This window comes from Phacochoerus africanus, chromosome 13, assembly GCF_016906955.1.
Source record: "Phacochoerus africanus isolate WHEZ1 chromosome 13, ROS_Pafr_v1, whole genome shotgun sequence".
Taxonomy (NCBI): Eukaryota; Metazoa; Chordata; class Mammalia; order Artiodactyla; family Suidae; genus Phacochoerus; species Phacochoerus africanus.
In genome coordinates, this window is record NC_062556.1 from 49432894 (window position 1) to 49458410 (window position 25517).

The following is a 25517-nucleotide window of genomic DNA, read 5'->3' on the forward strand; positions in this document are numbered from 1 at the left end:
CAGTAATATTGGAGTTGGGGGTTTCCAAGATATTTAGTTTCTCCTTCTTATTTAATTTTTTAAAAAACAGGGTAATATTTGCCTTGCAAATTTATTTTAATGATACGCATAAATGTATGTAAAGTTTCTACCGCTCAATAAGTGCTCAGGAAACTAACTAGAATTTATGTTCGTCCAGGGAAATGTCTGTGGTTTCTCTTTGTTTCCCTTTAGGGTGGATGGATATTCAAGAAATGTTGCCAAATAAGAAACTACTCAAATACAAACACAAGACTACATGCTGAAACTGGCTTATAAACCCAAGCCAGCTGGCCGCTCTAGACAGAGTCTTAGGAAAAAAGCCTTCTTAATCTAATTCATAAATGGAATTGCCGGGCTTAACTGGCTTATTTTTTTGCTTTTGTTTTTTTTAATTGCTTTGAACTTTGCATTGCTGCCTAACTGTGACAACGTTGAGATGAGAGTCAAGAGTAAAGTAAGAGGGGACTGTTCACAAAGCAGTGTTATAACCATCCCTGTGAAAGAGCCTGGAGTTCGTTCCAGGTAGGAAACCTTCTGTATGGATGATGTGACCTCAGGCTTGCACAGATGATAAATGAGAAAGAGAAATTCTCTACTCGACTAGGCAGTGTGTGTGTGTGTGTGTGTGTATGTGTGTGAAAGATAGAGACATGAATATGTTCTATACACACACACACATATATATGTACATAAATATATTCAGAATCAACACTTCCAGCCTGCTTTATGCTCTCCCTTGTGTCACAAAGCTGGACGCCTGAGCATCTTATTTCCCAGACTTCTTCGCTTGTGATGCTGAGGGTATAATTTACGTTCTGTCAATGAAATGAACTCATGCAAGATTCCGAAGACAGGAACAAAGCTCAGTGAGCCCCAATATGAAAAAAATAAAAGCTCCTTTGCAAGATAATAATTTCCCTACTTTATTAATGTGATAAGTTTGGAATTGTGAAGAGAGGCTTGCCACTCCACTCCCTCTTAACACAAGAAATACCTGTTTGTTCAGCATTTGCTGCAGGGATTGAATCCTTTATTAGACAAAAAGGTGAATGACTTTTCTTTCCCTTTAGCTCGCTTTGCATGTGACATTGTTTGAGAGACTGAGCACAGTATTTTTTAAACAGACTATAAGATGTCACCTTGGAGTAGCACACATTTAGAAGCAACAATGGATTGTTTCATAACGATTTCTTTATAGTATGAAACCCCAAAGTTGTTCCTCTGTGTCTTTGTGATGAAATCACCTTGAGAGGCAACATGAAGATGGTGATTGGGAGGAGAGGCGAGCGTCAAGCAGACAGGATGATAATTTTCATCTACGGACACAGCACGAGACTTGTGCGAAGGGAATTGCATGTATTACTGAGCAGTGTGATGATTCTCCCATATGAATAGTTCATGTCCAAGAAGCATTCAATCAGGCAAGCTAGCAACAAGATCTGGCCTTTGATAAATACATCCACTTTAATAGCAGCTCCTGAGATGAAAGGTTTGGATTCTTTCAAGGAAACACAAGTTCATGGCACCCCATCTCTGCAGCCTGAAAATATAAAATGATAACTTCCTAGTGGGCTGCCTTGAGATTCACCAAATTATGCTAGAATTATTCTTTTATTTATTTATTTATTTATTATTATTTATTTTATTTTTTTTTGCCTTTTCTAGGGCCGCTTCCCGTGGCATATGGAGGTTCCCAGGCTAGGGGTTGAATCGGAGCTGTAGCTACCGCCCGCCCAAGTCAGAGCCACAGCAACACCAGATCTGAGCCGGGTCTGTGACCTACACCACAGCTCACGGCAACACCGGATCCTTGACTCACTGAGCAAGTCCAGGGATCGAACCCGCAACCTCATGGTTCCTAGTCGGATTCATTAACCACTAAGCCACTACGGGAACTCCTCGAATTATTCTTTTAGACATAAAGGGAGATGCTGCTAATTGATTACTCTCCCTTGTTGCTCCTCAATTGATTTAAGGCAAATGGCTCTGTAATGCAGTGGGAAAATACTGCTTCTTGCTTGACTTGATGTAAAATTGCCCAAGATAATCTCTACATTGTCCTCTATGTCATCCTTTTTATAGGAAAATTTGGGGAGTCTGTCATTTAAAACTTCATTGCAAGGGACCATATTAAAGTGAAGTCTTAATAATAAAACTCCTGATGTGGGTTTAAGATAAACCTAAATTCATTTTACACTCTATCTGGTACTTAAGACTGTTGTGGTTCTGAAGCTTATGTGTATCCACAGAGCTGATATAAACCCAATTCACTGGAAAATTAGAAGACAAAAATTTGTTCTCTGTTCTTATCTTATTGAATTTGTCAAATGGTGGTCACCTTTCAATGGCACAAATTTAATAGCAACAGGAGGATGCTTTATCACAATTTATATAACAGGAATTCTTTTTTTAACTCAATGAATTTTACTACATTTATGGTTGTACAACAATCATCACAACCCAATTGTATAGCATTTCCATCCCAAACCCCCAGCCCATCCCCCTACCTCCAACCTGTCTCCTTTGGAAACCCTAAGTTTTTCAAAGACTGTGAGTCAGAATCTATAACAGGAATTCTAAAACTGAGTTTGGTGATTGAGAGGGAAGTTGGTTAAGAGGACAGCATACTTTTTTCATCTAATGAAACAACCCCTAACTTGTGGGAAGGCGATGGTAGAATTACTGAATAATGCAATTTCTTCCTTGACTGAATGAACAGGTTTCCATTTGAAGCAAAGGCGTCAGTTTTTATCTTGTTGAGAAATTTTTCTAGCCAGTATGTATGTAATTTTTTTTTTTTCTTTTTAGGGCCACACCTGTGGCATATGGAAGTTCCCAGGCTAGGGGTCGAATCAGAGCTGCAGCTGCTGGCCTACACCACAGCCACAACAATTCAGGATTTGAGCCATGTGTGTGACCTACACCACAGCTCATGGGAATGCTGTATCCTTAACCCACTGAGCAAGGCCGGGGATCAAATCCGCATCCTCATGGATACTAGTTGGGTTCATAACCCACTGAGCCACAATGGGAACTCTGAGCCAATATTTTAGACGAGATGTTTTTTAAAAGAGTTTAAGCAGCAAAATTCACAATAGTCAAAAGATGGAAGCAACCCAAGTGCCCACAGACAGATAAATGTACATACATACAATGGACTATTATTCAGCCTTAGAAAGGAATGAAATTCTTACACTTGCTGCAATATAGCTGAACATTGAAGACATTATGCTTAAGTAAATAAGCCAGTCACAAAATGACAAATATTGTATGATTCCACTTTTACGAGATACCTAAAGTAGTTCAATTCACAGACAAAAAGTAGAATAATAGTACTTGCTAGGGGCTGAGAGTCTGGAAGGGGGAGTTAGTGTTTAATGGATATAGAGTTTCAGTTTGGGAAGATAAAAAAGTTCTGATGGGAGCTCCTATTGTGGCTCAGCAGTAACAAACCTGACTGGTATCCATGCGGATGCGGGTTCGATCCCTGGCCTTGCTCAGTGGGTTAAGGATCTGGCGTTGCCGTGAGCTGTGGTGTAGGTTGCAGACGCAGCTCGGATCCCGCATTGCTGTGGCTGTGGTGTAGGCTGGTGGCTACAGCTCCGATTCAACCGCTAGCCTGGAAACTTTCATACGCTGTGGGAGCGGCCCAAGAAATGGCAAAAAAAAAAAAAAAAAAAAGACAAAAAAAAATAAAGTGCATTCATGTTGTTATGTAATTTTCACCACTATCCATCTCCAGAATTTTTTTTTTTTTTTTTTTGCTTTTTAGGGCCATACCTGGGGCATATGGAAGGTTCCTAGTCTGATTCATTAAATTCATTAACCACTGGGCCACCACAGGAACTCCAAGCATTTTCATTATTATTTTTATTTATAGCACATCTAGTCAAGTTCATTGGAAACAATTTAAGGTATATTAAAACCAGTTGGGTGGCTATATTTTTTTGTTTTTTTGTTTTGTTTTTTTGTTTTGTTTTGTTTGTTTCTGTTAAGACGTATCTCTTGGTAAGTCATTAGTTCTGAGATATATCTGTGTGGCTCTGACTTCAGACGAAATAGAGTTCTCCCTCGCATTTGTTTTATAGTTACAAATATGGAAGGAAAATTAAGAAAAAAATAATGTTGTCTTAGAAAACAGCTTTTTCAGAGATTGTGTATATGATTGTTAACATCAAAGATATGATATTATCATGGCTTCTTACTACACATATTTAAAAATACACATTTGGCATCAAGTTAAAGATATTTACATTTTCCTGTTCACTAAAGTGAACCTCACCTATTGACGATATGCTTTTTCTTCCCTTATGAATATTTGGCAAAATATCATTGTTCTTTTATTTTTTGGAAGTAGGCTAATAGGCGGCTTTTTTAAAGTAGGCTAATAGGCTGAAGTAGCCTACTTACTTAAAGTAGGCTAATAATGCCTTCAAATGTTGTTTATTTTTCTGTTTAGTTTCTGATTTAGTAGTTATCCTGAATACATTTATGTGTCAAACTTTCATACCACTAACACTAAAGTGAAAATGATTTTTCCATTTTTTTAAAGTAGAATCACATAATTTATCAGGTGTTTTAAATTCAGGTTCTCATCCAAGAACTTATATGAGATTCATTTTAGAAGAGTTTTCCCCCCCAAGGATAGTGGTACAAGACAGGCAAGCAGACATGACTCCAACACTCAGACATACTTTAGACTATGAAGCATCTTGAATTTTCCCCCTTAATTAGTCCCTTTGTTATAATTATGAGTCTGTTGTTTAAAGTTTTGACAGAAAATTTTCGTAAATACTTCATTCTTTTCTGGATAAAATAATTTTTTAAAAACCAGTCATTACAAGGAGCAATCAATAGCTTGTAGCATTGTGTTGAATTTAACGGTGAAAGCATTTAGAATACAAGCAAAAACACACTTGGAAGTGTCAAGGAAGTTATCAGTACAGAGGTCAAAGAAGACATGAGAGGATGCAAGGGCAGTGCCGAGTGAGGCAGAATTTTTATTGTTAAATTGATTCTCCAGCAGCACCGACCCTGGTTTTGGACAGATTCCTTAATTATTTTTTTCCTTTCAAATCTATTGCAAAATGGAGAGTTTCAAGTGCTCCCAAGAGATGGCTATTTCAGTGAGAGTGAATTGCATGGTGGAAAGTCCACGTCACTGGAGTCCACTGAGAGTCAGTCCTTTCCTTGTGAGAAGTCTGAATTTATTTTGGGTCAATCTGAGTGAATGTCAAGTGCTTTTTCACACAGGGAAAGAGAGCTCTTCTGTGACACCTCTTATGAAAGCCAGAGGTCACAGCAGGGTTGGGGCCGCTCCTCAGTTATTCACGAGCAATTCCCAAATCCAAACTCTTCCAAAAACTCAAAGACTATTTTCACAACTTCACTGGTGATAAATTTGGACCTGACTTGATGTGGGGCTATTCATAATTTTTAACTAGTTTTACCTATGACAAACATTTGTACATTTAGCTGTGGAAATAATAATATTTGGTTACAGGTGCTGCCCCAGATTCAGCCAGGATTGTTCCATGATGTGGTACGTGCACATTACTCCAAAAATCGGAATGTTTCCATATTCTCAAACACTTCTGGCTCAAAGGGTTTCAGAAAAGGGATTTGGGTCTATACTACCGTAAATATTTGTATTACTCCTACTAAGCAATGATAATCTTTTATGAAATAAATATTTATTGTATGCATATTATGTGCCAAGCACTGTGTTAGGTACAGGATATGTAGTAGCATTGAAAACATATATAGGATTAGGATTAGGTTTAAGATGGCAGAATAGAAGCACTGGAGCTCAACTTCTCTCCTAAAAACAACAAAATTTACAACCAAATGCTGAGTAATCTTCAACCAAATGGACTGGAAACCTTAAAAAAGATATCCTACTCCAAAAGACAAAGAGGAGGCCGCATCAAGAGGTAGGAGGGGCAATTACGTGATATAAGCAACCCCATAGCTCCCTGGTGGGAAGCCCCACAGACTGGAAAGTAACTATCACAGAGACTCATCTATAGGACTGAGAGTTCTGAGCCCCACATCAAACCCCCACATGTGGAGATCTGGCACTGGGAGAAAGAGTCCCTGAAGCATCTGGCATTGAAGGCCAGTGGGGCTTGTGTACAGGAGCTCCACAGGACTGGGGGAAATGGAGACCCCATTCTTAAAAGGTGCCAATACTCAGACATACTTTGTACTGGGTCTCAGGGCAAAGAAAAGTCTCCATAGGAATCTGGGTCAAACCTGAATGTAGTTCTTAGAGGACCTCCTGAGAAAACAGGAGTGAATGTGCCTTGTTGTAGGGGAAGGACATTGGAAGCAAAGTTCTTGGGAATATTCATCAGCATGCCTTTCTCTGGAGGTGGCCATTTTGGGAAAATCTGGCCCCACCCATCAGCTCTGAGAAGCCCCAGGCCAAACAACAATCCAGGTGGGATCACAGCCCCACCCATCAGTAAAAAGGCTGCCTAAAGAACCCTCAGGCACACAGCCAACCCTAATCTCATCCAGAGACAAAGCCCCACCCACCAGAGGGATAGGATCAGCTCTACCTACCAGTGGGCAGGCATCAGTCCCTCCCATCAGGAAGCCTACGGCAAGCCCCTGTATCAACTTCAGCCACAAGAGAGGCAGACACCAGAAGTAAGAGAGGCTACAATTCTATTATCTGTAAAAGGGTTGCCACACCAAAAACCTATAAAAATGAAAAGATGGAGAACTATAACTTAGATGAGGGAGAAAGAAAAAAAAAACAGAAATACAGCTAAGTGATGAGATTCTCAGCATCCAGAGAAAGACTAGACTGTTGATGCTGAAGATGATGCAATACATTGGAAATAAACTGGAGGCAAAGATGGATAATTTACAGGAAACACTGAGCAAAGAGATACAAGATATAAAACTTAAACAAGAAGAGATGCAAAATACAATAACTGAAATAAAATTTACTAGAAGCAGCAAACAGCAGAATACAGGAGGCAGAAGAATGAAGAAGTGAGGTGGAGGACAGATTAGTGGAAATCACAGATGTGGAACAGAAAAGAAAAAAGATTGAAAATAAATGAAGAGAGTCTCAGAGAACTCTGGGACAACATTAAACACACCAAAATCTGTATTATAGGGGTGCTAGAAGGAGAAGAGAGAGGAAAGGGGACAGAAAAATTATTCCAAGAGATAATAGCCAAAAACTTCCCTAACATGGGAAAGGAACCACTCACTCAAATCCAGGAAGCACAACGAGTACCACATAAAATAAACCCAAGGAGGAATACCCAGAGACACATAGTAATCAAACTTACCAAAATTAAAGACAAAGAAAATATTGAAAGCAGCTAGGGAAAAGAAACAACATACAGGAGAACCCTGATAAGGTTATCGCAGATTTTTCAGCAGAAACTCTGCAGGCCAGGAGGAAGTGGCATGATGTACTTAACATGATGGAAGGAAAAAGCCTCCAACCAAGATTACTTTACCCAGCAAGGCTCTCATTCAGATTTGAAGGAGAAATCAAAAGCTTCACAGATAAGCAAAAGCTAAGAGAATTCAGCAACACTAAACCAGCTTTACAACAAATATTGAAAGAACTTCTCTAGGCAGAGAAGAAAAGGCCACAACCAGAAACAAAAATACCACAAATGACAAGGCTCACCAGTAAAGGCATATATACAGTAAAGATATGAAATCACCCATGCACAATTATGCCACCAAAATCAGAAATAGAAGAGGAGGGTACAAATGCAGGGCACTTGCAAATTAAGAGAACAACAACTTGAAACAATCTCTTATACATATAGACTCATATCAAAACTTCAGAATAACTGCAAACCAAAAATCTGCAATTGATACACAAATAAGAAAAATCAACTCAAATACAACACTAAAGATAGTCAACAAACCACAAGAGGAGAGAACAAGAGAAGAAGGAAAGAAAAAAGAGCAACAAAAATAAATCCAAAGCAATTAATAAAATGGCAATAAGAACATACATATCAATAATTACCTTAAATGTTAATGGGCTAAATGCCCCAACCAAAAGACATAGACTGGCTGAATGGATACAAAAACAAGACCCATATATATGCTGTCTTCAAGAGACCCACTTCACCTCTAGGGACACATACAAATTGAACCTGAGAGGATGGAAGAAAATATTCTATGCAAATGGGAATCAAAAGAAAGCTGGAGTAGCAATACTCATATCAGACAAAATAGACTTTAAAATGAAGAATATTTTAAGGGACAAGGAAGGTCACTACATAATGATCAAAGGATCAATCCTAGAAGAAGATATAACAATTTTAAATATCCACGCACCCAACATAGGTTCACCATGATATATAAGGCAACTGCTAACAATCTTAAAAGGACAAATCTACAATAACACAATCATAGTGGGGGACTTTAACACCCCACTTACAGCAATGGACAGATCATCCAGACAGAAAATCAATAAGGAAACACAGGCCCTGAATGAAGCATTAGACTAGATGGACATAATAGGTATTTATAGGACATTCCATCCAGAAGCAACAGAATACACATTCTTCTAAGGGTACATGGAACATTCTCTAAGATTGATCACAACCTGGGCTACAAATCAAACCTCAGTAACTTTAAGAAAATTGAATTCATATCAATCGTCCTTTCCAACCACAATGCTGTATGACTGGAAATCAACAGCAAGAAAAAAAAAAACCACAAAAAACACAAACATGTGGAGTCTCAACAACATGCTACTAAACAACCAATGGATCACTGAAGAAATCAAAGAGGAAATTTAAAAATACCTAGAAGCAGAGTTTCCGTCATGGCTCAGAGGTTAACGAATCCGACTAGGAACCATGAGGTTGCAGGTTCAATCTCTGGCCTTGCTGAGTGAGTTAAGGATCCGGCATTGCCATGAGCTGTGGTGTAAGTTGCAGATGTGGCTTGGATCCCCCATTGCTGTGGCTCTGGTATAGGCCAGCAGCTACAGCTCTGATTCAACCCCTAGCCTGGGAACCTCCATATGCCAGGGAAGTGGCCCAAGAAATGGCAAAAAGACAAAAAAAAAAATCCCTAGAAGCAAATGGCAACAAAGATATGACACTCCAAAACCTATGGGATGCAGCAAAAGCCATTCTAAGAGGAAAGTTTATAGCAATACAGGCCCACCTCAGGAAACAAGAAAAAGCTCAAATAAACAAGCTAACTTTACATCTAAAGCAGCTAGAGAGAGAAGAACAGACAAGACCTAAAGTTAGCGGAAAGAAAGAAATCATAAAGATGAGAACAGAAAACAATGAAATAGAAATGAAGAAAATCATAGAAAAGATCAATGAAATGAAAAGCTGGTTCTTTGAAAAGATCAACGAAATTGATAATCCCTTAGCCAGACTTATCAAGCAAAAAAGAGAGAGGACTCAAATCAATAAAATTAGAAATGAAAAAGGAGAAGTAACAACAGACATCACAGAAATACATAGGATCATAGAGACTACTATATGCAACTATACACCAACAAAATGGAAAACCTAGAAGAAATAGACAAATTCTTAGAAAAGCACAATCTTCCAAGACTAAACCAAGATGAAATAGAAAAGATGAATGGACCCATCACAAGAACTGAAATTGAAACTGTGCTTGAAAAACTTCCGACAAACAAAAGTCCAGGACCAGATGGCTTCACAGGTGAATTCTGTCAAACATTTAGAGAAGAGCTAACACCTCTCCTCTGAAACTATTCCAAAAAATTGCAGAGGAAGGGACACTCCCAAACTCATCCTATGAGGCCACCATCACCCTGATACCAAAACCAGACAAAGATACAACAAAAAAAGAAAACTACAGGCCAATTTCACTGATGAACATTGATGCAAAAATCCTCAACAAAACACTAGCAAACCACATCCAACAATACATTAAAAGGATTGTACATCATGATCAAGTGGGATTTACCCCAGGGATGCAAGGATTGCTCAGTATCTGCAAATCAATCAGTGCGATACACCACATTGACAAACTGAAGAATAAAAACCATATGGTCTTCTCAATAGAGGCGGAAAAAGCCTTTGACAAAATCCAACACCCATTTCTGATAAAAAACCCTTCAGAAAGTGGGCATAGCGGGAACCTACCTCAACATAACATGACAAACCCACAGCGAACATCATTCTCAATGGTGAAAAGCTGAAAGAATTCCCTCTGAGACCAGGAACAAGATAAGGATATCCGCTTCCACGACTGCTATTCAACATAGTTTTGGAAGTCCAGCCATGGCAATCAGAGAAGTGAAAGAAATAAAAGGAATCCAAAAGGAAGAAGCAAAACTATCACTGTGTGCAGATGACATGATACTATACCTAGAGAATCCTAAAGACTCGACCAGAAAACTGTTAGAGCTCATCAATGAATTTGGCAAAGTCGCAGAATACAAAATGAATACACAGAAATCGATGGCATTTCTATACACTAACAATGAAAGAGCAGAAAGAGAAATGAGGGAAACAATTCCGCTTACCATAGAAAACATCTTGGCAAATGTAAAGGGTAGAAGAATACCATGTACTTGGTGCATGACAGGGATGAGAAACTGAGATGAGATGAAGCTTTAGAAGTACGCAGAGGCTGGATTGTTTGAATGTGCTATGGAAAAGAAAATCTTATTCTATTTGCTGGTGAGTGATACAATCAAATTATTTTTTTTTAAGTTATCATTCTAGGCTATCATAGGAATTCTAAGAATGAATTGAAATTGTGCTAAACTTGAATGAAAAAAAAATTCAGATGACAGATGTTGGAGATAAGACCAGAGTAAAGGAAGTGGAGGTGAAGAGAAGGAGAGTCAGAATTTAATTTGGAGAGAAGACTGACAGAGCTTCATAATGGATTGGTCCCAGAGGTTGAGAAGGAGACTTGCTTTCTTCTGAGTGGTTGGAGGTCTCCTTTGCCAAGATGGAGAAGGCTGGAAGAGAAGCGTTGTGGCTTGGTCTTGGGTGAAGCGAGAGCAAGAGGTCTGCTTTGGGCGTGTTAAATTTGTGATGTCAGGAGGATATCCAAGAGGACATTTGACTACAAAGATCTGGAGCTGAGATGTATATTTGGAGGCTATTAGTTTGGAAGTTATAATATAGAAGGATTTAAAGCACAGGAATGGATGAAAATAATTAAAGAATGAAGATAAAGAAGAAGGTCAAAGGCTGACCTTCAGCCTTGTTGAGAAATCTTCACATTTAAAGATCAGGTAGGAGAAGAAAAGGCGGTTTTGGGAGTGAGAAGCAGGGGCCTGACCAGTGGGGGAGGAACTTGGTAAATGTGCTATCAAAACAAGCCAGGAGAAAAGCAGTTTCAAGAAGCAAGCCCTTGAGGAGGTTGAATGCTGCAAAGAGGGAAGGGGTCTGAAGAAGCTCCTTGGTTGACCACAAGGGTTGGTGGCCTCAGCAAAAACACTTCTGTAACTGGACTGTAGTGGCCAATCAGGGAGGGGATGGGGAGTTCTTTTCAGAAACAGAAAGAGATAGAGATAGAGGCAGGGACAGAGGTTATTTTAAAGGTAGGAGCTATGAATGCCTGTCGAAGTAAAATAGATGTAGAAGATGCCTGGGAGAGGAGGAAGCCAAGGAATTGAGGCTACTACTTATTCTGTGTCAGGCTGCTAAAGGTTTTATGCATCAGTCCATTTTAATCCTCACAACATCACTAGGAAGAAGTATCACACTTATAACACCTTGTTACATTCCACATGGCTAGGAAGTCCAACAAGAATGGCCCAGGCTTACTCATGTGCATTAGAAATCACCTTGAAGATGAAGTAATGGGAGCTGTTCCTAGACTGTTCCCTTGCTTGTCTTCCAGTCACTGCCAAGTTTGCACTCAGCCGGGGCTCAGAGCCTCATCCTCACTTCCACCTGGTTCTCTGCCCTCTCCCTCAGTCCTGACTTTATGTCACTGTGCTCCCTCACCTACCTGGGTAAGTTCTCCTTGTACTGTGTTTTCTGTTTTGGGGAAACACCCATAAGACCAGCGAAAGCTAATGTTGATCACTTCTCAGAGTGCATCTTAGAATTATTCACCTAAGTATTGACTCCTGTGTGCTAGGTACTATACTATATGGTGGTGTATGCACAGATACGGAGCTTATGTTTTAATATATGTATATGCATGCAAATGATTGATAAGTGAACCAATAAGTTCTTTGAAAAGATGATTTCAAGCCATGATGAATTCTGTAAAGAAAATAAGCCAGGGCAAATGTAATGGAGAACTGAAAGTTTCCTTTAGATTAGAAGGTCAGGAAAGTTCTCAATATTTTGCTATAAGACCCATCTCTACCGAGAGTGAGGATAGAAGCAAAGAGAGCTCAGCTTACCCCCTGGAGGGGATAGAAAAGTCAGAGGAGTAAAAGGGAAAGGAACCCAGCCCAGACACTTCCTCCCATTTCACACTGGGTGTGCGGATGGAAAAGATCCAGAAGGCAGTTACCCCAGCTACTCAAGCATATTTGACTCAAAAAGGATAATGTTAGAATTCCAGCCTCTGTTTAGTTATTTGCATAAAAGCACTAGTTCTAGGCCTACAATAGAATCTGGACAAATAATCTACCTGGCTCCGCAAGTGAGGCTGTTAGCAATCTAAGTATCCTTGGGCTGAATGATGTACGTGCAAAGGCACTGGGAGTCGTTTGAAGACTGGGCAATATCAAAGCAAAATTTTCACGACCACACCATGTCATCATTGTGAAATGTCGTTTTTTTAGACAATTGGGTCTTCAAGTCTGCCAAAGGTCACTTAGTCTTCCCCCTCTTTTCTAAGAAGGAATGGGCCTAAATTTTCCCAGAAAGATGGGTGTTCCCTTCAGAGAAATGGATTGCTCAACCTTGCTCGGTGGCAGCCAACTCCAGAGAATCTCACAAATTAGGACAGATTTTTTTTTTTCACATCTTACCAAAAGTACTACATAGACATTCAAGGCTCTGCGCAATGGTTTGTGCTTCACTGTGGCAGAAACAGATCCAGAAACTGCTATTGCTTAATTGGTGTGACAGTCTCACCAAGATTCTGATAAGATAGGGGGTGTGTACCTAGATGTGTAACTAGGGCATGTGGCTTGGGGAAGTGTGGGGAAGTGCTTCTCCTGATTAGTCTCTTAGCTTGTATCCAGTTTAAGGGATTATGCAAAACCAGGAAATAATCCATCTATTATAAAAGAGCGCTAAAGGAATGGAATGATAATTAAATGGTTAGAAAATGAGATTTAAATTGTGACTCTGCCAATATATTACTTTTTTTTTTTTCTCATGGCAAAACAATAATCAGTGTTATAGTGTACACTGAAGACAGTTCAGTCAAAATCTGCCATTTTTGCGGGATGTTTGACCTCTTACTATCACTCTCATTTTTCATATTTTCAAAAGACAAAAAGCTCCTCTGTTTTATCTGCTTACATGTGTGATCATGAAAGAATGAATGACCTAACAAAATCCCATTAAATCTTGAGGTTATTTTCCCAACTGTGAAAAACAGGGAGAATTTTATTTCAGTGCTTGTTTTGGCACCAGGTTTAATAATTCTTCTTTTCTTCTAGTTATATCAGATTATCCCTCCATCAGCATTCACTTGTAATACAATGGGCTTCTGTGTGGCGTCCATATTAAATATGATTAACCTGCAGGCAATTTCACAAACACCATAACCTGGAGGAGGTTTGGGAAGAAAAGCAGGGTTTGGAGAGAATAAGTAGAAACATAGCTACAAACCAGATCGAAGAGCCCAACTTTTCCCTAAAACATCCAACTTTATAAAACTATCATCATGGGAGCTCTATGGCCCATTCCGATAGCTACTGGGTGTGCGGATGGAAAAGACGAGCAGGACTCAGAGGAAAACAACAAATGGTCTGCGCTAGCAAGCGGGCAGATTGGGTTTTGAGAATTCTGTCTATATTCAAGAAACTAGAGTTAATATCTTCTGTATAGTCATTCTTCCCTTCCTTCTGCTTGTAGAGAGTACCTCCAAGAAGAGAGATGCTGTGCTAGACATGACCCAGTCCATACATCTGGGGAGGAGTATCAGCTAATATTGTCCAGCAGTTCAAGAACCTCAAGGTTCACTAATCAAAGACCTCGAGGTTAACTATCAAAGAACCATGAGGTTGACTGTCACTGGCACAGAGGTTGAATATCTCAATGTCTGGAGGGTGTGACGGGAGGCAGCACCAATGCCTGTGAACAAAGTGGAGAGCCATCCCTGAGAGCTCCAAGTCTGTCCTCTGGATGGAGAATTAAATTGCACCAGCGGCGGAAGTGCCCAGGGAAGTGTGGTGAGTCCCATCCCTTGTTTACCTTCTGTCCTTGCAATTTCATTCATGCTATCAACATTCATTGACTTACACACGTAAAAAAGATGGTCCAGGGCAGCTGAGTGGTGCATGAGACACCACCCTACTTTTTAGGACTGTCCAGTAACTATAATATAAGATACACAGGGCCATCTGGAAAGATACTATTAGAAATTACAGGGGTTCACAACTCTCCTGGTGAGACTAGAGAAGCTTCAGAGGGGAATCTCTAGAATCTATAACAATGCATGTTTTAACTGGGCGCCCCAAATCTCAAACTTGCAGGCACTTTAGGATCTGAACTTTTATCTTTCCATATACCTAATTTATTTTATAGCCTGTCCTGAAATTTACACTGTGTAGGCTGGGTTCTTTGCCTGCAATAGAACCAGATATATGGAGCCTCTCTGGTACTGAGAACCCATGCAGTTTCTGAAGCCCTCATCAGGAAATTTATGAATCAGTACTTCAGATTCCCCTCTCTCTTACAGTAAGAAGAATGAGTGGCCAGATATTTGAGGCATGTCTGATTCTACTGCTGCCACGCAAGTCTGCTCTGTGAAGGAAAAGGAAAGGCAAACCCAAAGTTGCATAGATTATTAGAGAGGAGATTAGAATAAAATATAATAAGAAGACCCATAGTGGAGTTCCCACCGTGGCTCAGGGGAAACAAATCTGACTAGCATCCATGAGAATGCGGGTTCAACCCCTAGCCTCGCTCAGTGGGTTAAGGATCTGGCGTTGCCGTGAGCCGTGGTGTAGGTCCCAGACACGGCTCAGATCTGGTGTTGCTGTGGCTGTGGTATAGGCCAGCAGCTATAGCTTTGATTCAACCCCTAGCCTGAGAACCTCCATGTGCCACAGGTGTGGCCCTAAAAAGACGAAAATAAATAAATAAATAAATAGATAGATAAATAAAACCCATGGCTTCCATTAGACCAAATGCTTTGCTTTTCTATGTATTTCCCAACAAAAATATAAGTACATAGATATGTTTCGTGTATGAATGGCAGCTATGTTTTAGACAGATGGTTGGAGAAACTGTCTTGGACCTAAGTATCACACTTACTCCTTTTTACTGTCAACAAGTTAGGATTAGTCATCTCGCTCTGAAGGACCAAGAATGTGGTTATTTCCCATTGATTCAGCTCAAAGTCCCTAAAACTTTTTCCTCCAAGGAGCCAGGGTGCCATTCAGGGAAGTCCCAACACTGGCTGGCTGAGCTCTGCTTCAGGAAATTATATATTCTGTCCTTATTCATTACATTATTGCCTAGAGTCCCCAAAGATTCTTTAGTTCCTTTAACATTTGCAAACTATATTTATGGCCACATTTCCATGGTCAATTGAACAGTGGTTGACTTGGAAAAAGCCTCTTGGATGTGATTTCATGGTATACAGTTTTGGGTTTTTTTCCCCAATTTTAAAATGGCTAAGAGAAAAATTATAGGCAGGAAATAATGGAAAATATTATTTGCTTAGGACCTTCAAATCCTCTTTATCTGTAAAGTCTAGGACTCTACATCATGCTTCAAATTAGTTCTTGTTCCTGCCCTCCCCACTCCTAGCCCGATTCTCTTTTGGGAAAGATTTTTTAAAGCATAAGAGCTGAGTGCTTCAGTGTCTGTCACCATTTCATCTGCATTTTCACAAGCATTTTAGCAATTTTCTGAGTCATTTCTCCCTCACCTCCCACAAATAGCGTGGGTTAAATGGAGCTATGGGAATTTTTTTAGAGTAATAATTCTGACTTCGGTCTCTAAAAAGACATTGCTTACATTAAAAACACATGTAGACAGCAAATGATCTTTCAGTCCAGCTGCCTATGCATGTCCCGTAAGGTCGATGCCAGTGATTAGTGTTTTGGTCTGTTAGCCTTGATCTTTTGTTGTTTTGCAAGCACCGTTCATTCAGAGGATATCGGGGACTGACCTCACGACATCCTATGTGCTGAGTCAGTGTCCTACAACTGTTGTCCCTAAGGCACGGGCAGACTTTGAGCTGCCATCTCACTGCCGTGGGAATGTGTGCCAGTACAAATCCTTGCAGGCTGGTGTGATAGTCTAACTGTTGTTTCCCATTAATATTCATTTTAATGCGATCTAGAAGATACCCGTTCTCTCCCCCACTCCCCTGCTAAACAATCAAATGCTTTTAAAATCCTGCAAAACAGCTTTTATTTGAAGGTTCTGATCCAGGGACTCGCCTTGCTCCATTACCCAGTGTTTTGACTGTCCCCTAGTGGCTGTTTGGAATCTTAAGAGAATTTGTCTTTTTGTTTCTTTACCACGTCTCACAAAAAAAAAAAAACCCTGCATGCTGAGAGTTGTCCTTGAAACTGCAGCGCTTTCCTGTTTGAAAAGAACAAAAGAATAATGATAAATTTGAATCTCTATTTCGCCTTCTCTTTGCGGCACTTAGAAAACCCCAGACCTCTGACATGTTACGTCAATTAACCCATGTCTGTGCAGCCTCCATCAGCAAAGGCAATAGTTTAAGAATAGTCATTCTTTGAGGAACAAACTGCTTTTGTCTGTGCCACTCAATTTAAGGGAAAACCACTTCTGGAATCCTATCCAAGTTCTACTTTAAATGATTTCTACGGCCTCTCTAATTATCAGCCAGGATGCTTACTTGTAATCATGGGCTTTCAATAATTTAAATAGGTAGTTTTTCAGCCAACAGTTTTTATTCAAAATGGGACAAAAGCTAAAATAGCATGTTGAATTTCATCCAGACACTGTCTTCTTTCAGGACATGCCAACCAATGCAATAGTTCATTTTCTTATGGCATGTCGGAAGCTCATCTTTACTTTATGAATCTAACTAGCAATCTAACTCGAAGTCTACAATTTATGGATCCATTCGGTTGCTTACCAGAACCAGCAGGCAGGGCATTTTAAGATTTAATTCAGGCTGCTGAATCATCAAACATAACCACACCCAAGCAATGTCATTTTTCGGAGACCTTAAAGATTAGCTTTCATTGTCTGTTTGAATTTCAACAAAGATTGTCTTGATAGCTATAGTTTTCACCAATGATAATAAAGATCACTTTGAATAAATTTGTCAACATGAATAATATTACTGATTACTGCTTCTGTAAGGACCCCAAAAAGTCTTTTGTCTAAATTTTTTTTTATACTCTTGTGTGCAAAGTGGACCCATTTCTTAATCTCAAAATGAACAGAATCAGACAGAATCCAGATTCCTTAAAAAAAAAAAATCTCTCTTCTTTCAAACTTTCTTTTTCAGCCCAGTAAGTTTTGCCTTCTGGGTCAGCAAAAGAGGTCACTCTGAAAAGTCCCAAAGCTGCAAAATTGCGAAATAGAGAAGCTAGGTTAAAGGTCTTGTGTTTTGTGAAATGTGCTAGATTTTGCCAAGTCCCTGGTTTTGCACAAAAAATGTCTCAGAGAAGGCTTATGTGTTCCTTTGTCGGGGTCCTTGTTGAAAACTCCTCTATGAAGTGGGTAATTGCTATTAGCAAATGCAAACAGAAACAGTTGCCTCCATGCAGCTCGGCAATCTTTTGCCTGTTCCCAGGAAGCACCCTCCGCTTTCTTATTTCTTAAGGTTTTCCCGAGTCTTCATCCTGCTCTTCCAATCTTCCCTGCAGCTCCCTCCATTCACTGTCAGCAGATTACCCTGGCTGTGACCTCGCAGAGGAAACAATTCCACTTACGGTAACACCTTCAAGTTGCTACCGCTGAACAGACACACCTACCTTCATAGGTGGGGAGGAGCCTAAGGAGACTCCTCTGGTTTTCCAAGACCCATCCCTCTACCTCACTCCTGTTTCCTGGTTCCATCCTTGTCTCTTCTCTCTCACATATCTTCAGTGTCCGATCACTGACTCGATTCTCCCAGCTCCCTCCTGAGCACAGAGGCCACAGGTGGCTCCTTTGACAGAAGCTGCCATGCTTTCAGTGCTGTGGCCTTGCCACCCGGGCCTTGGGGGATTGGATTATGATTGGGCTTGTAGCCAAAGGCGGCAGATGTAAAAGCCACGGCCAAAGGCAACTCAGATGTGAGAGCCAAAACTACACGGTGTCTGAGTCTATTCTTGTTTGCAAGCAATAGAAAATGATTCTGCCTAATTTAACCTCAGCAGGATATTCACTGGAAGGATGTCTGAGGCTTGCATATCTTTGGGGCCTGGAAGACCTGGCTTAGAAAAGAGGCAGAAGCCAAGGTGCTCTTCAGAGCTCTGTGTTGAGAAGCACAGCAGGTTATGCAGGAAGAGCAGCATATTCAAGCTGCTGCTTCTGCTGCTGCTCCCTTGAGGGGGTGGTCTGCAGCTGTGCCTACACTTGTCTGACTGGTTTCAGCCCAGGGAAAGGCTTGCTACATAACCGGGCTGGGAAAGGAGACAGTGCATTGGCTCACTGGCTGCTCTGTGGGCAGTAGGTTCCATCCCTACAGCTACACACAGTAGGATTCTTCCCCCAGCTCCCGCCCTGCCCCGCTCCAAATGATATTGGATTGTTTCTAGGAGTCGGGTGCTGGACAGCCCAAACCAACAAATGGTGACTGTAGATGATTCTCTAACGAAGTTGTTACTGAGTCTAAGCCCATACTACTCACCACATGACAGGTGAATAAATTGAGATGATTTATTCTTTGTTGGGGCAAGAAATAGAACTTAAGAGAGCGAGCAGACTGAGAAGATGGTGGACTAGTGTCCCAAAGAACTGTCTCACCCCAGTTAGAGGGCAGGCTTCTTTTATACCAAAAGGGAGGAAATGTGGCTGGTTGTTTCAAACGTCTTGGTGCCTGGTGTCCTTTGTTCTTGAAGCTGTTTTCCTATGTCTGGTCACAGTGTTCCTATAAACCTTCAACAAGACAAATGTTATTCTCTGTTCTGCAACTTTTTATCTGTATATGAATGGAACATTCTTATGCCTTTAAGGGTCAGCACCTTGAGAATGGGCTATCATGTATATTTCAGGCTATAGGCACCCTGGTTTTTTTTTTGTTTTGTTTGTTTGTTTGTTTGTTTTTACGGATCTTGCAGAGCCAGCATGACAAAGCCAGTCAACAGAGCACAAAATTTAGAGCTAAATGAATAGATCCAATATGGAGTCAGGTTTGTTCTTCTCTGTTACACCATGAGATGCTGTCCTGAAGAGCAATGAGTAAGAGACATAGATTATGGAGAAGCAGAAAGCAGTAGAAAGAGAGAAGAAGCAATTGCAGAGAGAAACAAAGAGGAGACAGACTCAAAGGAGGGTGGGGCATAGAGAAGTTGTATCATGAAAATGGTAGAGTCATGAGGAGTAGAAGGGCTGGATTGGTGTCCACTCTCAGGAAGTGTGAGAGAAGAGAACCTGCTGTTCTTTTGAGTGACAGTTCTACTGAAGGCTGGGTTTGTGAGCCAAGTGATTGCTACAACAAGGCAGCTGAAGGGAGGAGTTCAAGGACTGTGGGATGTAGCCATGGACAGTTTAGTAGCAGAAAATGAAAAACTCCAAATTCTTAACTCTCAGCTCAAGGTACCACTAAAAATCAGTCACTTTCTAAAATGATGCTGAAAGAATCATCTCTGTCAGCCACAGGGCGGAGACGGTTGGAATAAATACTCAAAGATTTTGCCTCCAAGTTGCTTATGTCAATTTTATAACCTTCCCTTGTCTCTTAGGTGGCAAGTCCAAGTTCACCTAACATAGAGGTCTAAGCAGTTCCTAACATCAGGTGGAGACGTGTGAGAGGAGCAGGGTGGCTCAGCATTCAAACTGTCAGTGCCACTGGGGGTCCACTCTTGCCACACCAGTGTGAGCGTGTCCCAGGGACTTTTACAAAGACAATCTAAAAGTTGCAAGATTTTGTTCACTTATATTTACAGAAACCTGGCTAATACATAGGAGAATTGTTAACCAAGGGTGGAGGAATGTGATTTAGATGAAACAGAATGTGTCACTGTCCTTGTGTGCACCTATATGCAATTGTATATTCAGCTGGGGTGATTTTAGTGACTTTTTGTAGTTTACAGATGAAATTTGGACTCAGCAGTGGCCTAGACATTTGTAACATGATATGAAGAGGAAGAAATGAAGACTTAGGGATGTTGGGAAGTGGAAGTGGGTTTCTTGTGTGCAATCTATTCCCTTAACTCCTAACCGTGGCCCTGAGTCCTCCTCGCTGAGCCATGCATTAAGAAATTCATTGGTGGAGTTCCTGTTGTGACTCAGCAGTAAAGAACCCAACACATGTCCATGAAGATGTGTTCGATTCCTGGCCCCGCTCAGTGGGTTAAGGACCCATGAGCTGTGGCATAGGCCAGCAGCTGCAGCTCTGATTGAACCCTCAGCCTCGGAATTTCTGTATGCCGTGGGTTCAGCCCTAAAAGGAAAGAAAAAAAAAAAAAAAAGAAATTCATTGGTGAAGCGCATCCCAGCCTTTTGGAAAATCCCTATAGAGACTGTTCTTTGTGGACCTAGAATGCAGTGGGAGGACACATGTTTGAATTGAGCTCTCTGATGTCACTGTGATACCAGAATCCCAGAGTGGCAGAAGCCATGGAGCAGCAGGTAAACTCTGGAGGCAGTGGGGAGAGAGAGGCTGAGTCAGTGTGGTAATCAAGGCGGCCCAATACTCAGAGGTCGCTGGTGTCTGCTAATCACTCTTGTGTATTCGATACTATATGTGCAGCCCACCAAGAGAAGGTTTGATTTGTAAAACAATACCAATACCAGCTCAAACCCCCAGACTCTAGGTATGGTCATCAGAGCCCAACTTGAACTACCTCATGAGAAAGTGTTGGCCTCTTTACCCAATGTCCAAACTTAAATTCCAGATACTAAAAGGAAGGCTACATAGACTTGAAAAAGAATTTTTATGCTAATATTGCACATGTGTATTTCTTCCAGCTCTGCAAAGGGACCTTCCACTACTGGGATAACTAGTGACCATGAGGATGTGGGTTGATCCCTGGACCCACTCAGTGGGTTGAGGACCCAGCATTGCCATGAGCTTCGTTTGGTGTAGGTCATAGATGTGGCTCGGATCCTGCGTTGCGTAGACCTTTCAGGTATGATACAACAGTTGCACTGAGCTAATGCTAATTCCAGAGGGTCCAGAATGCCACTGTGAACTATCAGTCAGTACGAGGGCTTATGGGGGTCAGGTAAGGAATGGGCTTTTGAGCTGAATCTTCCTCAGTGGAACCTGAACTCATCTTGGTATGTTACTCTCTTCCTGATATTATGATTGGAATGAAACCCCTCAGCAGCCACAAATCCCTTTGTTGACCCCTGACACATGGAGTGAAAGTTATTATGATAAGAACAGCCCAGTGGAAGCCCCTGGAATTCTTCCTAACGGCTTTCAAATAATCATTCATCTCTTCGTTAAACAGTGTTTATTGATTGCCAACTCAATGTCAGACACTTTGCAGAAGGGAACAAGACAAAGAAAAATTTCTGCCTTAGTGGAGCCAAAATCCTGGAGGGAGATGATAAATTAATAAGTGAAATATAAAGTAAACTGGGTGGTGCCATGGAAAAAAATAAATCAGGGTTGGGGGTGTCGGGGTGGAGGGATGGCTTCATTTCTCACAGAGCCAACTGGGATTAGAAAGGAGGGATTGGGGGCTGGTGTGGGGGTCCTGGGCCTCTTGTGGTGACCAATGTAAATATAGATTGAGGGAATAATGAAATGATATATGATGCCAAGTGCAACAAATAATAAATAAATAAATAAATAAACAATTTCACATGATGGCAGGACTCACAATTACCAGCAGGGACTTGAAAGATACAGGGGTATTGTTTCCCTCTCTGATCTCCATTTAACTTGTCCATGTGGCAGATTTGGGTGGCAGATGGGTGCTGGAGAAAGTGTTCGTGTTTCTGTATCAGGATTTAAGCTAAGCTTGCAACATAGAGAATCCAGCTCATTGTGGGTGATTGGTCAACACTATGTCCCACCTTTGAGTTCACATCCTTGATACCAGGAGCCCTTGCATTTGTTATTAATTTTAAGTTGTTTAGCAGCTCATCTGGTCTCCATGGGGTGGTGCTAGCGAGTCACATATTTTCCAGTACTTGAATACTCTCAGCCATAGCTTGATTGATTATTATATTGTTTCATGAATGGCTTCCTTTCCACTGTTTTATCATCATTCATCAGTGGGGTGGCCTCCTGGGTGTTGCTGTTTAAACTAAAATTAAAATCTGTTCAGGATGATTTCGTGGAAGCTTAATACAGTAAGAGAAGTATGATTTATGCAAAGCTTTATCTTTCAGCACATTCATTTTCAGAACCCACTCCATTCAATTATGTAGAGTGAAGCTTTTGTCCTTGAGCTGGGCCACTTTTGATTTGATCCCAAATGTTAAATTACAAAGGGAAGGTTTCCTCCTGTTCAATATAGTTCTTCGCTAATAACAACAAGAAAAATAATGCCGGGAGTTCCCGTTGTGGCTCATGAGATTAAGGACCTTACATTGTCTCTGTGAAGATACAGGTTTGATTCCTGGCCTGGCTCAGTGGGTTAAGGATTCAGCATTCCCACAACCTGCGGCTAAGGTCGCAGTGTTGGCTGTGGCTGTGGCATAGGCCAAAGCTGCAGTTCCAATTCTGTCCCTGGCCCGGTAACTTCCAGAAGCTGCAGGTGTGGCCATAAAAAGAAAAGAAAGAAAGAAAAATAATGTCACTACGTTTCTGCAAAATATGACTTGGCTGACTTAAATTATCCATACTAGTTTTATTTTTGTTATAAAGTTTTTTCTTCTGTTATAAAATAAGCACATTTATTATAGAAAATCTGGAAACTTCAGAAAATTGGGAAGGAAATGTATTCACTTTCTATTGCTACATGACAAATTACTACGGGCTTAGTGGCTTAAAACAACACACATTTATTATCTCACCGTTTCTGTGTGTCGGGAGTCTGGGCGCAGCTCAGCTGGCTCCTCTGCTCAGAGGCTGCCTTCATGATGTCACTAGGGACTGTGGTCTCATCTGAGGTTTATGGTATGATTCCAAGCCCAAGTGGTTGTTGGCAAAACTCATTTCCTACAGCGTAGAACTCATGGTGGCTTACTTCTTCGGGTAAGACAGGAGAAAGGAATTTCTCTCCTGTCAAGGAAGGTTGGGGCCCTCTTTCCAAGGACTCACCTGATTAGGTTAGGCCTTCCCAGGATCACCTTCCTTTTGACTGATGAACTCAAAGTCCCACTGATGAGAGGCTTTGATTATCACTGCAAAATCACTTCACCTTTGTCATATAATACAACTTTTTTTTAATGAAAATTTTTATTACCCAATGAATTTATCCTATCTGTAGTTGTATAATGATCACCACAATCCAATTTCACAAGATTTCCATCCCACAACCCCAGCACATCCCCCCACCCCCCAAACTCTTTCCTCCAGAGACCATAAGTTTTTCAATGTCTGGGAGTCAGCATCTGTTCTGCAAAGAAGTTCAGTCTGTCTTTTTTTTCAGATTCCACATGTCAGTGAAAGCATTTGATGTTGGTGTCTCATTGTATGGCTGACTTCACTTAGCATGATAACTTCTAGGTCCATCCATGTTGCTAAAAATGCTGTATTTCATTCCTTTTAATGGCTGAGTAATATTCCATTGTGTATATGTACCACCTCTTCTTGATCCACCCCTCTGTTGATGGACATTTAGGTTGTTTCCAAATCTTGACTCTTGCAAATAGTGCTGCAATGAGCATTGGAGTACATGTGTCTTTGAGAGTCATGGTTTTGTCTGGATAGATGCCCAGGAGTGGGATTGCTGGATCAAATGGGAGTTCTATTTTTAGTTTTCTGAGGAATCTCCATACTGTTTTCCACAGTGGTTGCACCAATTTACAATCCCACCAACAGTGTACTAGGGTTCCTTTTTCTCCACACCCTCTCCAGCACTGATTGTTTGTAGACGTTTTGATGATAGCCATTCTGGCTGGTGTAAGGTGGTGCCTCATAGTGGTTTTGATTTGCATTTCTCTAATAATGAGTGATGTTGAACATCTCTTCATGTGATTTTTGGCCATCTGTATGTCTTCCTTGGAGAACTGTCTGTTTAGATCTTCTGCCCATTTTTTGATGGGCTTGTTTCCTTTTTTGGTATGGAGTGGCAGAAAGTGTTTATAAATTTTGGAGATTAATCCCTTGTCAGTTGATTCACTTGAGAAGATTTTCTCCCATTCTGTGGGTTGTCTTTTCATGTTGTTTAGGGTTTCCTTTGCTGTGCAGAAGGAAGTTTGAAGTTTGATTAGATCCCATTTGTTTATTTTTCTTTTTATTGTCAATACTCTGATAGGTGGATCTGAGAAGATGTTGCTGTTGTTTATGTCAGAGAGTGTTTGGCCTATGTTTTCCTCTAGGAGTTTGATAGTGTCTGGTCTTATGTGTAGGTCTTTAATCCATTTGGAGTTTATTTTTGTGTATGGTGTTAGGGAGTGTTCTAATTTCATTCTTTTCCATGTGGCTCTCCAGTTTTCCCAGCACCACTTACTGAACAAGCTGTCCTTTCTCCATTGTATATCCTTGCCTCCTTTGTCATAGATGAGTTGGCCATAGGTGCATGGGTTGAATTCTGGGCTTTCTATCCTGTTCCACTGATCTGTATTTCTGTCTTTGTGCCAGTACCATACAGTTTTGATGATTGTTGTTTTGTAGTATAGTTTGAAGTCAGCAAGCCTGATTCCTCCAGCTCCATTTTTCTTTTTCAGGATGTCTTTGAATATTCTGGATCTTTTGTGCTTCCAAACAAACTTTAAAATATTTTGTTTGAGTTCTGTGAAAAATGTCCTTGGTAATTTGATAGGGATTGCATTGAATCTGTAGTTTGCCTTGGGTAGTATAGTCATTTTGATAATATTAACTCTTCCAATCCACGAGCATGGTATCTTTCCATCTATTTGTGTCATCTTTGATTTCTTTCATCAGTGTCTTATAGTTTTCAGAGTACAGGTCTTTTGTCTCTTTAGGTAGGTTTACTCCTAGGTATTTTATTCTTTTGGATGTGATGGTAAACGGGATTGCTTCCCTAATTTCTCTTTCTGCTCTTTCATTGTTAGTGTATAGACATGCTATCAATTTCTGTGTATTCATTTTGTATCCTGAGACTTTGCCAAATCCGCGGATGAGCTCTTACAGTTTTCTCGTAGAGTCTTTAGGATTCTCTAGGTATAGTATCATGTCATCTGCAAATA

The 25517-nt window shown here is 40.6% G+C and overlaps 1 long non-coding RNA gene across 1 annotated transcript; it reads left to right on the plus strand.

Annotated features, from left to right (window-relative positions):
* The first annotated feature begins 225 nt into the window (after window positions 1–225).
* LOC125113146 (uncharacterized) lies at window positions 226–21274 on the plus strand. The gene is made up of 3 exons (XR_007131365.1): window positions 226–543; window positions 14013–14329; window positions 21213–21274. It is a non-coding gene; the product is annotated as an uncharacterized LOC125113146 (long non-coding RNA).
* The last annotated feature ends 4243 nt before the right edge of the window (window positions 21275–25517 follow it).